General features: G+C 36.3%; 1 protein-coding gene across 1 annotated transcript in view; it reads right to left on the minus strand.

Annotated features, from left to right (window-relative positions):
* The window catches only part of LOC128211833 (helicase POLQ-like), a 386,931-nt gene that overhangs the window by 309,596 nt on the left and 60,925 nt on the right, over positions 1–16,410 (minus strand). The gene's annotated exons all lie outside the window — the stretch shown is intronic.

A 16,410-nucleotide genomic window follows, 5' to 3' on the forward strand; every position in this document is an offset into this window, starting at 1 on the left:
TGCCGCTTTGCCGCGCTGGAGTTTTAGCTGGATCTGGAAGCTATTGCTCTTATGTATAATGAGTATTTAATGTTCTAAAAATCTTAGACGTGTCATAAGTCAGGAGACAGCCAAGATATTATTTTATACACCTATTACTATTATTATTAATTACTTGTATCATTTTTTAAATTGGAATACCAATTTGCAAATCTGTCGAGCCTGTATCAGAGCTGTAAAGCAAATATTTGGGTAAACGAGACCAATATGGAAAACTGAGCCTATACGGGAAACTGAGCCAATACGGGAAACTGAGTCATTCCGGGAAACTGAACCAATACGTCAAACTGAAACGAGAAACTGAGCCAATACGGGAAAGTGAGCCATTACGGGAAACTTAGCCAATACGGGAAACAAGACCAATACGGGAAAGTGAGCCATTACGGGAAACTGAACCAATACGTCAAACTGAAACGAGAAACTGAGCCAATACGGGAAACGAGACCAATACGGGAAAGTGAGCAATTACGGGAAACTTAGCCAATACGGGAAACAAGACCAATACGGGAAAGTGAGCCATTACGGGAAACTGAACCAATACACGAAACGAGACCAATACGGGAAATGAGCATCTGGATTGGTTTAATACCTGTGCCAATACGGAAATAAAGTTTTTTAATTGGTCTGAAACCTGTGACAATTCGAGATCATTAATTTAAATTGAACCTTTGAAGCTATATTTTATTACAATAATATGAACACAAAACTGGAATAAATTCAAATATTTGGCGTAGAACTGTCGTATTGACCCGAAACTGTAAACCGAATTGATAATATTGTACTAACAGAAATGTATGTTCGTCAAGAACAGTCGTCTTATAAAAAAGTATCAACTCAGAAAGTGTACACTAATCAATGTTGACATGTTTAATTGCATTTACAATATGTATGTGGTTGTCATAGCATTTGTAAATCTGGAACCTACCTATGTTACTTTCTGGTAACCTAGATGCATAATATTTCTGCCTTGTGTGCTATACTCAATTTTGGACGATGCCCCCCCAGGGCCCGTCCTAAGTAGGCACATCAGCCCATCCAACTACAAGCCAAAGAACATCAGTGCGCTCAGAAATAGTTCGTATCATTGTTTTGATTTTTAATGTCAACAGTACTTAGAATTAAGAAAACATGCTCCTGCAAACGCGTTGCCATAATGATATATAACCAACTTAAACTGTACCAATGCTATTTACCATAAATAGACAAAATAAATTATCTTGAGAGGGTCATATACCAGTGAAGTTTTAAAATGTTCTGAATGATTATCAGAAACACAGAGGACACTGATACATTGTCCGTATTCACGGATATGCCCCAATTATTACCTAACATTATTTACTATCTTTCTATAGAGAGTAGCTCATCCTGTATTTAAATTGTGATATCACAAATATCTGCGTCTTAAAGACGCGGCAAAATCTTTATGAACGGACACTTTATCTCACGCTGGTTGTTTGCTATAGGTAGCGTCAACTTATTTAAATTACTCCATTTCCTGTGTGCTAAAAGCTTTGGTGTTGATAAGTAACCATAAGGTTGAAAGTGAGATACTGTCAATTGAAGATCATTTTAGGTAATTCAGTTTAACTGCTAAATACTCTGAGTTTTCAATTAAGCTATAGACGTTATATATATTACTATACACCAATTAGGCAGTCTTGGTTTTAAAGTATTATCATTGGCGAATTAAGAAATCTACGAATCTCTCAATTAATATCTTTATAAATTATACAAACATTCTTGTAATAATACAGTTGTTTTCACTGTTATAAGTTTGTCGTCTGCAATAGTTGCAGGCTTTCCTGCGTTCATACTCTGACAGTTTTCATTGGATTTTAATTGTCCTTCTTTTTTTCCTCCTTTTTTTGTTAAAACCTCCTATCACTTCTACTTTTAGTTCAAAGTACAATGTAGCTGAGTTTTAGGTGATCGTTTTCACTGATCATATCTTGAGGCTCAGTTTATTCAGACACTACTGAGCTGTTGAGTGGCCCGAAAACCTTACATTCAACCATTTTAAACTATCATTCAGAGAGCTTAGTTTCATCGGAGGTTAACTAAAACATTGAAAGTTGAATTTCGAGATTAAACATAACGAATTGACATATTAAAACCTCTTTTTTTTCGTCCTTTTTACTCGTATTTTTACGTACTATTTTGTCACGAAGAAGCGCGGTAAAAGCTGTTGTTGCAGCACAAGACTGCAAACGTAGTACTTCTGAAATGCTAACTAGCTTGTTCATAATCTATTTTATATATAGTAGGGCTTGTAAAGATTTTGGTGCCACGCACGTATATTTATATTATAAATATATATCAATTTGGGTGTGTTCATTATAAAGTCTAATTCCAATGACTGCAGTTGGTAAATTATTCGTTTCATTATTATTATTATTCCACTCGCGTAAACAAACTATAATTGAATAAAGAGTAGAACTAAGCCAACAAACTGATTCTGAAACAAAGCGTTACACGGGGTTATCTCATCAATCATGTGAATGTTCTTTGTTCCAGCAAATTGACAAAAAATTGGTCAATTTGAATGATAATATAACGAATTCCTTACAATGGCGATGAAATCAGGAAGTTTTTCTCATTTGTTTTTTTTTTCCAATTTAATAAATGTTCAGTGAAAACATTTGATTATACCAAAAACAGAGATGAAGCAATGCACACAGTTGCACTTTTACGATTCAGGTTACCATGTTTAAGAGCAGAAAAATTAATCCCCTTAAAATAATGAAAACCGCCTCTTTAATCTTCGTTGTTCGACTGTGTTTCCTGTGACTTCAATTTTCCTTCTTGTCAATTAACATAATATTCTTTCAGTATTGCTTGTAACTTGAGAAGCTGATAATAAAATGCTGTGTGTTTGCTTTTTCAGAATTGTTTGACAAAAGAATACTCATAACGTTAATCTTAATGAAAGAAATATTGAAAGATACATGGTAATAGTCATGGTTATTACGACTTGAAATAGGGATAGGTTCACCGTAACTTGTTTATTTGTGTCAACGGAAATGTCAATGCTTTCTTTATTACATGTTAAAACATTTTGAAAAAGAAAAGATAATTAAAAAATTAATGCTTTCTATATGATATATTAAAACATTTTGAAAAAAAGGCTATGCTATTACTTTTAATTGTTTAACCACATATCCGTTATTATCTGTTCTTTTTTTCAGATCAGTTCAAAATCCTCAATTCAGGTCAGTTCAAAATTCTCAACACCGGATTGAATCGTAAACGAGGGAAGTGTCTGCCTTATGAAAACCAAGAGTCCAAATTACAGTGTGGGTTGAAAGTGAAACACCAATTGGATTATTCGTTGATTCAAAGAAAACAGCATCGTATGCGGTATTGTGTGTGGTTTCATATTGATCCACTTTGACTTTGTCATCTGGGTTAGAAACATGGCTTTAATTAGTATATCTTATACCTGCTTACCATTCAACATGTTGGCCCAGCTTATACACCAATAGAAATAGGCTCAGTATACCCGTATATACCCTGTTCCCTCGCAATTGCTCACACAAATCGGCCCTGTTTTCTCATATTGGCCATGTGCTCATAGATTTGGGTCTTCTTTCCCGTTTTCGCCCTGTGTTCATTTATATTGGCCATGTTTCCCCATAATGGCACAGAGTTCAGAGATATTGGCCTTTTTCTTGTATTGGCCATGTGTTCATATATATTGGCCATGTTTCCCCATATTGGCACTGAGTTCAGAGATATTGACATTTTTCTTGAATGGGCCATGTGTTCATATATATTGGCCATGTTTTTCCATATTGGCCCTGTGTTCAAAGATACTGGCCCTTTTATCTATGTTCATATATATTGGCCCTGTTATCTCATGGTGGCCCTGTGCTCATATATATTGGCTTTGTTATCTCTGTTCATATATATTGGCCCTGTTATCTCATGGTGGTCCTGTGCTCATATATATTGGCCCTGTTATCTCATGGTGGCCCTGTGTTCATATATATATTGGCCCTGTTATCTCATGGTGGCCCTGTGCTCATATATATTGGCCCTGTTATCTCATGGTGGTCCTGTGCTCATATATATTGGCCCTGTTATCTCATGGTGGTCCTGTGTTCATATTTATTGGCCCTGTTATCTCATGGTGGCCCTGTGCTCATATTTATTGGCTCTGTTATCTTTGTTCATATATATTGGCCCTGTTATCTCATGGTGGTCCTGTGCTCATATATATTGGCCCTGTTATCTCATGGTGGTCCTGTGCTCATATATATTGGCCCTGTTATCTCATGGTGGCCCTGTGTTCATATATATTGACCCTGTTATCTCATGGTGGTCCTGTGCTCATATACATTGACCCTGTTTTCTAATGGTGGCCCTGTGTTCATATATATTGACCCTGTTATCTCATGGTGGCCCTGTGCTCATATATATTGGCTCTGTTATCTATGTTCATATATATTGGCCCTGTTATCTCATGGTGGCCCTGTGCTCATATATATTGGCTTTGTTATCTCTGTTCATATATATTGGCCCTGTTATCTCATGGTGGTCCTGTGCTCATATATATTGGCCCTGTTATCTCATGGTGGACCTGTGTTTATATATATTGGCCCTGTTATCTCATGGTGGCCCTGTGTTCATATATATTGGCCCTGTTATCTCATGGTGGCCCTGTGTTCATATATACTGGCCCTGTTATCTCATGGTGGCCCTGTGCTCATATATATTGACTTTGTTATCTCATGGTGGCCCTGTGTTCATATATACTGGCCCTGTTATCTCATGGTGGCCCTGTGCTCATATATATTGGCTCTGTTATCTCTGTTCATATATATTGGCCCTGTTATCTCATGGTGGTCCTGTGCTCATATATATTGGCCCTGTTATCTCATGGTGGCCCTGTGTTCATATATATTGGCCCTGTTATCTCATGGTGGTCATGTGCTCATATATATTGGCCCTGTTATCTCATGGTGGTCCTGTGTTCATATATATTGGCCCTGTTATCTCATGGTGGCCCTGTGCTCATATATATTGTCCCTGTTATCTCATGGTGGTCCTGTGTTCATATATATTGGCCCTGTTATCTCATGGTGGCCCTATGCTCATATATATTGGCCCTGTTATCTCATGGTGGTCCTGTGTTCATATATATTGGCCCTGTTATCTCATGGTGGCCCTGTCTTCATATATATCACGTTGGCATATTGACTCGTTGTTCTAATATTGGCCTTGTGTTTATAGATATTGGCCCTTTTTCTTGTTTTGGCCTTGTTTTCAAATATATCGACCCTGTTTCTCAAATTGGCCCTATGTTCGCCGATATTGGCGGTGTCATCTCATATTTACCCTGTGTTCATAGACATTGGCTCTATGTTCTCATATTGGCCACACATTCATAGATATTGGCTCTGGAACGGGTTCTGTACATTGATAATGCACCAGTCATTTGTAACCACGGCCCCCCAAGGTCCGGGGAATAGCGGGGACTTTGACTTTCGGTCCAGCCAAGCCCGGGCAAAGTCTCCGCCCTGCGGGGACATTCTGCTGGTAAAACCCCTGCCAAATGCCCCCGCACCCAAAGGACCCTAGATAAGGCCAATTTCCCGCTAAATTTGGCGTAAAGACAAAACCACCGCAGTCATCCGGCACTGCGGGGCCACTTGGAAAGTAAAAACACGGCCCATTTCCCCGGCTATCCCCGGTATACCCCAAGACCTGAGGGCCGTGGTTACAATTGACTGGTGCATAAGCATATTAATAAATACTCTATTCAATTGATATAATTTCGCACACATAGCAGTGAAGCATTCATATGTTACTGGCATATTTAAAGAACTATATATGTACAAGAAAACCACACAAAGACGTAAAATGAAAACAAACGAATGTATAGAAATGAACACGTGCAGATAAACTGAAATAACCCCAAGGGAGAGTGAGGACGAGTTAAACACAACAAACAGTTTTATGGTCACTTCATCTGTAAATAATTGCTAACAAGTAGGAATATGATAGGTGTCAACTACGATATTTGCTCCCCTCCTGCCTTCAAGCAAGCGGTACATATGTGAGGCTTTTGGGGGCTTCATACAAAGCTATCAGTCAAGGTGGAAAGCTTTCTGAAAAAATGCAATTGACAGAAACACCTCTGAGGTGTCTTGTCATTGATAAATGACTAACGTTCTAAAACATGACCTGGCCTTTCTTTATTATGTCCTTTGGTGTTAATCGAATATTGGTGTATTTAAACTACGAACACACTGTATCAAACCAATTGAATATTAACCTGAAAGTTAATTTTAGTCAAGTTTAAACTTATTTATTTTACAACGATTGTGAAACAAGTTTTTACAACATCATTTTTAAGATACACTCTTACTTAAAATAAGAGTTACAATTGTTTTAATTTACCAAAAAAGGATGGATAAAGGTCGAAAACAATTCTTCTTATGAAGGATACAGAGTTTATTTTAAAAGAAAGGTGCAGATAACACGGTATTTCTTCCTTATGACACGATAGAAGATCACAGTAAATATTTTAGCATTCACCAATCATTTAATAGTTTTGCGCTTTCAGCTATTAAAACATGGTTACAATCATGTTATCATTAATTGATATTTTCCATAAACGCATTATTTAGTAAGTATAGCTCAAGGTTTATCACCCAAACTTTATGTTTATAAAACATGTGTATGTATTGACTTTGAATAAGAGTGTCACTTTAATCACTCTCGTTGAAACGATGTAACGCGTGAGTGTGGTCTTGTCTTGTTGTTTTTTGATGGGGTGGTGGGGGCGGAGTATCCGAAGGAAACCCACTTGTCTGGTTTGGTGACCAGAAACCAAACTCACGTGCGTCCAGGCAGGGATTCATCGATATTAACCTGTTGAAAAGCATGTGTACCTAATAGCCGATCGTTCTAAACACTATTTTTATTAATTCATTACCATTTTCCATCACCAGAGGTGTTGTATTTGGTAATTTTCTCTAAACAGTTAAGGATTTTATCAAGTTTTTTTCCAGGAAAATCCACAAACAACAGATTTGTGTGCTTCTTTCTTCCAAACAAAATAAGTCGGTTGCTTCAGAACTTTGTGAAAGGGACTCGCCTATGTTTTTAAAATGCCTTTTTATGACGAAATAAAGTTGGCAAATCATTAGCATTGTTAAAACTAAGATACGGACGGCTAAATTTCCTTCTGTAAAGTCTGAAAGACAGAAACCTCGGATATGTTTTGGACCAAGGCCAAGGCCAGCCACGGTAGCCACAATGAAAAATAAAATATGCCCCCCCCCCTCCAAAATGCAGATTCGAAGACAGAAAGACATACAAATTATTTATTGTCGCAAGCATGTTAATAACAGTTTCTTGACAGAACATGATTTGCATCAGGAAATAATGAATAGGGTCACAATGATACATGGCATACTACAAAGAAACATGTCTCAAAAATATAAATGATAAATATCGAAACGTAAATGGTACATATTTACTGAACTGAAGAAGAACTGACTACTATTTCATGAAACGAAATTTTATATGAAAAAAACGGCAACAGCTGTGAAAAGTGAATATAAGTTCTTAAAAACTTTATAACTTAAACTTAAGTGCATGGTTTTGGATTTTCATGTCTTTCGTTATGATATTTTTTTTACCTAATAGACAGAGTTTCTCTTTTATCAGGATAAATAAAGCTTGGAATGTCGTTTTTTTAATTCTGTAACTCTACATCATGGTATCAGTTTAGTTTTATTCATAGTTACTCTGAACGGTTTAAAGGGACTAGACACCAGATGATACACTGGCAAAAAAAATCAAATTGTCAAAAAAACTTGCCTATAATTGATTATCGTTTTGTACAACGCATTGAGTCTTACTTTCTGATTATCACGTCGCTTACGATACGAGTTTGTTCAACTCGAAATTTAATGGGTTGTCTACCACGTAAATACCAGTAAATTTGAAAATAGCGTCGGTATATGTTTCTGTACTTACCGCGTGACTTTCGCTTGCTGAATATACATTTTCTAAACTAGGTTACCATTATGTGCTATTTTAAATGGGTAAAACTCAGTTGAGACATCGACAAAATATTCTTTTAATTATGTAAAGAGATGTATTATCGGCCTCAAAGTAGCTCGAATTTGGCTTGTTAGTAGGAAATTTTATATTTAATTGCTATAATCATGATAAAATTTCATACAATTTCAAACTAAGTTCCAAAGGTTGTTGTTCGGATGATGATTTGATAATACATACGGGAAGTTATGCTGATGAATCGTTTAGACATGTTTTGGGCAAGAACATCGAAAAACCAGAAAAATTCCAAACACCCATTATTATAAACACCGAGTGAAAATGATTAGAAACAACCCTGATTGAGGTATAAACAGAGGAACCATCCCAACATAGCCAGTAGATTAAAGTTCATTTTCATTTTAAGGAAAGCTCTGTGACTGTTCTCGGAATAAGCATTCGTAAATCGACAGTTTAATAAAGTTTAGTTCGTTTTATCGAATGTTCGGTGATTTTTTTTCGGATAATTTATCGTTCGTGAATCGACAGGTTAGTAATGTTTAGTTCGTTTTAACGAATGTTCTGTTACTTTTCTCGGTATAAGCATGCGTAAATCGACAGTTTAATAAAGTTTAGTTCGTTTTATCGAATATTCGGTGATTTTTTTTCGGATAATTTATCGTTCGTGAATCGACAGGTTAGTAATGTTTAGTTCGTTTTAACGAATGTTCTGTTACTTTTCTCGGTATAAGCATGCGTAAATCGACAGTTTATGAAGTTTAGTTCGTTTTAACGAATGCTCTGTGATTTTTCTTGCAATTAACAATCGTAAATCGACAGGTTGTTAAGTTTTGTTCGTTTAAACGAATTCTCTGTGACTTTTCTCTGAATTATCATCCGTAAATCGACGGTTTAGAATGGGTTTTAGATAATTTGATAATTCTATGCACACAAATGAACAACAACAAAAATAAAAAAAAACAATAAACATTCGTTCTTTACGTTGCTTGCACTTTATTATCGCCACAAATTTAATAAAGATTTTTATAAAAACATGGATTTTATGTAATCTAGTATTAAAGCTGCAATCTCAGATATTGACTGTTTTGACATTTTTTTTTTGTCTTGGAATGAACCAATTTCTGCTTAAATGCCTGGAAAGCTGTGCTGACAAAAGAGCAGATCGAAGTTTTTTTACGTTCGAAAATTGATGTTTAATGGCTTACAGCGCTACTAACACTTTAAGAAAAAAATGATTCGGCAGTTTTCCAAACAATTCAAAGCCGTTCTATTGTGAGTCTTATGTGGCTGAATTGAAGGCATTTGTGACAAAATCGGCTGATTCTGAGATTTTTTTTTTAAATGGTCAAAACTGTCCATCTGTGAGAGTGCAGCTTGATGAATTAGGAATAGCTATTAAAGTTACATTGGGTACGATTTTTCTATGAAGTAAATTCAGACACACTCTTGAAAAAAGGTAAGGTGAAACTGTGAATTGAATATCAGGTGTTTTCTTGATTAAAATAGTCAGTGCAATGGAGTTATTTGTAGCTAATGGCATAGAACCATAATAAATTGTCACGATTACTTCAACAAATATCCGGGGGCGGATCAGGATTGGATGTTAGAGGGGGTGTAACTTTTGACTGGCGCCCCTCCCTCAGCTTCCAGTCCGAATTGGTGGATTTTGTGCGTATTTCGTTTCGCCTATATTGAAATAAAAAGTGGGCGATTTTAGGGGGGTGGGGAGCTTGGTGCGCCACACAACCGGGTCTGCTACTGATATCATATTGGCGAATTGGTTATTTTAAATTTATATTATTTTTTTGTAACGTTTTTTAAGCGCATTTAAATTAAAGACAATAATTATTTTCTAAAAAGTGCCATCGTCAGCGTCGTCGTCTGCGTCATTGTCTGCGTCGTCGTCTGCGTCATTGACTGCGTCGTCGTCTGCGTCATTGTCTGCGTCGTTGTCTGCGGCGACCCACTCAGGTTCATGCTTTCTCTCTAAATTGCGCATTTGTCCGCTCTCTTACTTAATCAGTTATAATCAAAACGTTATCAAACTTAGTTTTAATGTTTATTCAATTGGTATACTACATCGACAACGTTCGATCAACAGGTATATCGCACTATTAACTCTAGAGTAACGGCCCTTGAATGTTCAACCGTTGACCAATTTCACATTGTCCGCTCTCTGCTCGAGCATTTCTTTACCAAGTGAGCGACCGATATTTCAACGTTGGTGACCGAGTTTGATTAACAGCCAGATCGCATAATCAACTCAGGAGTTGTTGCCCTTGAATTGTCAAAAAATGCCAAAATTCACGTGAACTGCTACAGATTCAGTTGGCATAGCTCCACAACTGTCGCATGCATAGCAGAGCAGTTTACTGAAATAAATGTTTATGTTCTTAAAGTTAGAAAAAAAAATAGTTGACAAATTTCTTTCTGTTATAAAATTATATACTATTTAATAGAATGACAAATCAACATGATGACAAGGCGTCCATCCCAGCCACACTTTAATACATTAATAGTGATTCCTACAGAGCAATCATTTGCGATTCTAGAGCAATCATATAATATGCCATTTAAGGCGATATTTTTCTAACAATTTCCTAGAAAGGTGATTGGTTATCTATAAGAAGAAGACCATCGTGTGCGTTCGTTCAATCTCTCCCGGAGCATTGAAGTTGGAAGACCGATACATGCCACCAAGTTTCGAACTTTGTTCACGTTGTTTTCGGAGATCTTAGAAGGTAGTGTCAAACTTAATACATCGATATAAATATGTGTTTGGCAAATGCATGAATAATAATCAAATGGATTGCTTTTTTATGTGAAATTTATTATTATTATTATTACAACATACAATTAATCGTGAACTTTTTATCGATACATTAAAATGTTTAGAAAATAAATATTTGTATTATATATTTCTAAAAAATTCTTATACTGCTTTTATTTGCTGTTTAAACATAAGAATTGTCTATAAAACTTTAAAGACCGTCGATAAAATAGTTTTTAAGGCACGACATTTTGCTTGACAGAAAAAAAGACTTGGAAATATGTACAAATAGCCATGTACTTGTTCTGGTTCTTTTTTATACAGGGGCCACACAATGTAATACTTAAGTGTTTACTTTTGGTCTTCTTAACAATAAAGTCAGCAGGCCGGGCGCAGAACGCCGCCAGCTAATCGTTTAGCAGACCCGTTATTATACACATTAACTTTCTTAGTGGTCAGTGCGAAATGCCACGCGAATGCCTCAATGTTAGCCAGCGCGCATGCGTGTACTTTTAAGTATCTTAATAAAACCAGTAAATGACTATATGAAAAGTTGCGGTTGTTTTCGTTTCTATGTTTTGTAATCTGCTTAGTGGATTTTTGGTTGTCAGAGCTATTCCTAAAGATTAAATGTGAATTTGTCTGGCGATCCCATTTGCGATGACATGACCATGAACATCAAAGGTATATTACTGTTAATATATTTATACCATTTTTATGAACGTGAAATACTTTAAAACAATAACGGGCCTGTATGTTGGTATAGATATATTACACGAGGCATATATGTTTAGTTACTAAATTCAATATTAATATATACATTTTAATTATATTGCTCCAAAACTGCATTAATCCATCTTAAGCGTTTATTGATGCTTCATATAATAGTTCATACTTAAGAATGGACGTATTAATCAAAACAATATGTAATTAGAATTTTAATATAGTATTGGTGTACTTGAATAGATATGTATACGGCGTTCTGGGTATATGCTATATTTTAAAATTGCCTCATATTTTTATTCGTTGTATCAAAAGCATCAGTTATTTTCTTCTAAAAGAAAATGAAAAATATATATGTGGATTGGAATTACTTTATACTTCAGTAAAGTCATAGTGAACTTTCTTCATACTATGAGGTTTTTCATACTACAGTGTATGTGGATTTGTTTTGAAAATAGTCGTTACAGCTCGGATATAATTCAGTTTAAATTAATTAAAAATTAACCGGAAGAGAGGTTAGCGGTTTATTACGTATCATGAATTTCAAGTGCGCTGTTTTCAGGTAGGTGGTGACTCTGCATTAATCGCCTCGTTCAGCACTTCGAAAACCCATTAACGTCAACCTTGCCTAACTTTAAAACAATATAAACGTCAAAACAAGGTTTTATTCTGCATATCTTCATTGTAATCATTTAAATATATTGACTACATGTACATTGCGGTATATATTTTATTTATGAGTTTTAGTAATTGTACATGTACACTCGACATGTGACAAATGCTTTTTAAGAACACCTTGCTGGTATCTTAATATGATAGCTCATGAAATGACACCGTAATTTTAAATTTCGATGTAATGCTCAGGGGCGTAGCTAGCCCTCTATTCATGTGGATTCATAATTGTGCAAGGGTTCCGGGGGCAAGCCCCCTCGGAAAATTTTGAAAACAAATGGTGCAAACTGGTGCATTCTGAGGTGCTTCATTTAGTATTGGAAAATGGACAGTTTTAGGATCATTTAGTCAAGTACGCATACTGCAACATCGGCTCCAATGATTTTTATTTTGTTGTCAGACTCATGTGGATTCATCAGCGTACTCGCGTATAGGCAGCTACGCGCCTGATGATTTCTATAATTTATGCGCTATATTGTACATATCATATATGTATTGTTTTTTATGCACAGTATATTTTTTTTCTTCTTCTGCTGCTGCTGTTGCTGTTAGTGTTGTAGATGTTGTTGTTACTCAAGTCCGCTTTCAAGCAGAAAAAATGTACCTTAAAATATATAACATATACAGCATGTGCTTATACCACGCCCACAACATAAATGACGCAACGCTATTGGTCCCGTACTGGTCTCGCGATGACCCCATATTTTTTTCCATATTAGGTCACCAAAATTATATCGTACCAAAATGGCGTCTTTTTTCGGATTCCAATGAATATTCCGATGAATAAATGAAACATTTAAATATGTAAACAGGTTGTCGACGTGATATATACGTTACGGTGTTAGTAGGTGATCCGATCTGGGATATACGAAGTGCAGGAAACCATATTCGGGTTCGAGCTTCTCTGTCACCCGATATGGTTTCATTTGCCCGGTATATATCCCATATCGGGTCACCTACTAACCCCGTTACTTATAATAGTACCAGCAGGTTTGAGTGTTCTTGTTGTGGTTTGTAATAATAGAATGATGATTTCACTATTATAGTAATTGTAATGCCTCGAATGGCATTGTTCTTGGTTTAGATAATAACAGTTAGGTTAATTACGGTATGTATTTATATATACATGTAGGATAAGTTTATACTATATAAGGATATCACACCACATATATAATATAAACACCTGAGGAGACAATGGTTATAAATTTATAAAGAAAGAACTCATTATATATATGATCGTACATGCTTAATATTAGTAATTAAAAAAATATCACAATGTGTATGACATCGCTCAAAACTGTTTGAACAACAGCAACAGTACTATATTAAGGGTTGTAACTGCGTGCTAGTACCGTTATATATATTTGCTAAATTTGCCGATATCTGTCGACAATTGTCTCACTTCCCAAGTTTTCTACTTTTGTCGACACCCGTTTGTTCGATTTGTCGACAATAGCTTCACCTACCAAGTCGGTTACAATTGTCGACACCCGTTTGTTCGATTTGTCGACAAAATTTCACCTATCAAGTCGGTTACATTTGTCGACACCCGTTTGTTCGATTTGTCGGCAATAGTTTAACATACAAAGTCGGTTACATTTGTCGGCACCCGTTTGTTCGATTTGTCGACAATAGTTTAACATACAAAGTCGGTAACATTAGTCGACAATCGTTATACCTACTCAGTGTGTTCTGTTTGTCGACAATAGCCTCACCTACCAAGTCGGTTGCATTTGTCGACACCAAGTTGTTCGATTTGTCGACAAAAGTTTCACCTACGAAGTTGGTTACATTGGCCGACACTCGTTTAACCTATTCATTTTGTTCTATTTGTCGACAATAGCCTCACATACCAAGTCGGTTACATTTGTCGACACTCGTTTAACCTATTCAGTTTGTTCAGTTTGTTCTGTTTGTCGACATTAGTTTCACCTACCAAGTCGGTTACAATTGTCTACACTCGTTTAACCTGATTAAGTTTGTTCTGTGTGTCGACAATAGCCTCACATACCAAGTCGGTTACATTTGTCGACACTCGTTTCACCTATTCAGTTTTGCTCTTTTGTCGACAATAGTTTCACCTACCAAGTTGGTTACACTCGATTAACCTACTCGGTTGGTTCTGATTGTTGACAATAGTTTCACCTTCCAAATCGATTACATTTTCAACACTCGTTTTACCTATTCAGTTTATGCTAATTGACAACGAATAAATTCACCTACCAAGTTGGTTATATTAATTGGCAATAGCTTCACTACCAGTCGGTTACCTGTGTTGACAAACGTTCCACAAATATATTTGGAAAGATCTGTCGCTTATAGTTTCACGTTAAAACATTAGTCGACATGTCCAAGTACTAAGTGGTTACATCTGTCGACAATAATTTACCTTGCCAAGTCGATTAGATTTGTCGATAATAATCTCACCTTCTCAGTTGGTTCCATTTGTTGGAAATAGTTTCACCTACTAAATGGTTTCATGTGTTGATAATAGCACGTACCCAGTTTGGGTTAGGTTTGTCAACAATAGTTTCAACTTGTCCAGGTGCGTAGCTGCCTATTCGAGTACGCGGCTGAATCAACATGATTCTGACAAAGGAAAATCAGCCAAAGTTGCAGTATCAAAAAGCACCTAAAAACGCCCAGAATGCAACAGATTACACTATAGTTTTCGAAATGTTCCTAGGGGACATGCACCCAAACACCCCTAGCACAAATTATGAATCCACATGAATAGAGGGCTAGCTACGCCCTTGTTCTCTGCTGGTTACTTATATGGATAATAGTTTCCGCTAGCAAGTCGGTTAAATTTGTCAACAATAGTTTCACATACAAAATGGTACCATCTTGTCAGCTGATTGCATTTGTCGACAATGTTTCAACCTGTTTGTCGAGAATAGTTTCATATGTAGCAGACTTATGACATTTGTGAAAAAATACACACCTACTTTGCTAAAGTGTCGACAGTAGTCGGTTTCATTGCTAATGTTCTTTTGCAGATTTTTTTAGATGATGTACAGCAATTATAGACACTTACTTTCCGGGTTAAATGTTTGCGAGCGGTTGCAGGGGGTGGGCCCGAACAGTTTGAGATGATGTACAGCAATTACAGACACTTACTTTACATGTTAAATGTTTGTTTCTAAGCACGAGCGGTTGCAGGGGGTGGGCCCGAAATAGAAAATTGAAATCGAATTGAAATGAAATAAATTGCTAGAATTTGCTTTTGTGTACCCCCCCCCCCCTCCCCATTTTTTTAAGGACCAGCGCAAGTAAAAAGGTAACGCCCCTAAGTTACGCCACCTCTAACGTCCAATCCTGCATCTGCCCCTGTGATATACGGATTAGCTTGGATTGAAAATGTAGCATCAATTTGGCCCCACATTGCACGTGTAATTACAGTACTGTAGTAGCGTAACACAGAAGATTTATGAAAAGTAATAAAGTTTTTATAGTACAAAAAGATTCCTCAAGAGTGTATTATATAGTATTATAAAACAGCATGTGCATCATTACTCCATATTACTGAAGCAATTCGAGATGTTCGCCCTCCCATGCGCGGAAAACAGGTAACAATTGCAGAATTTCAGGGTAAATTTCAAAATAGTTCCCCTGATATCTAAACGCATTTTTTTATACGCAGGCATAAGTTACCACCAATCTAGACTTTTTTTTTTAAATGGATTTATTATAATAAAGTAGTTATAATTATTCATCATTTGTGAATATAGACTAAAATATGAAAGAAAATACACCAGAAAGCACCAGTTCAGTAGACTTATAATAGAACGATGCCCGCATTAAATTTTATCATGTATTTTTCGGTTTTAGGGGAGTGAATCACGTCCAAAATTGCGTCCCCTTAAATGCACCCCACCCTCCCCACCTCAGACATCAATTCCTGTTTACTGTGTTATATTAAAAAAGTATATACATTAGTTAATTCTAATTACTGTGTGTGTCGTAATTAAAAACGTTCACATTTCCGTTAGCAATAGCATGACACGGACCGATTTCTGTCTTGAATGCAATAGAAACATGTCATTTGGTGACCATGACCTTCCTCCCATATTCTGGAAAGGAGCAAAACAAAATACAACATGTTGTGTTAGTGTTTGTGAACTAAGCAAGGCATATATGGCATGTAACACTTCCCGAGTCTACCAAAGGCCAAG

Source organism: Mya arenaria, chromosome 12 (assembly GCF_026914265.1).
Source record: "Mya arenaria isolate MELC-2E11 chromosome 12, ASM2691426v1".
In the NCBI taxonomy this organism is placed as follows: domain Eukaryota; kingdom Metazoa; phylum Mollusca; class Bivalvia; order Myida; family Myidae; genus Mya; species Mya arenaria.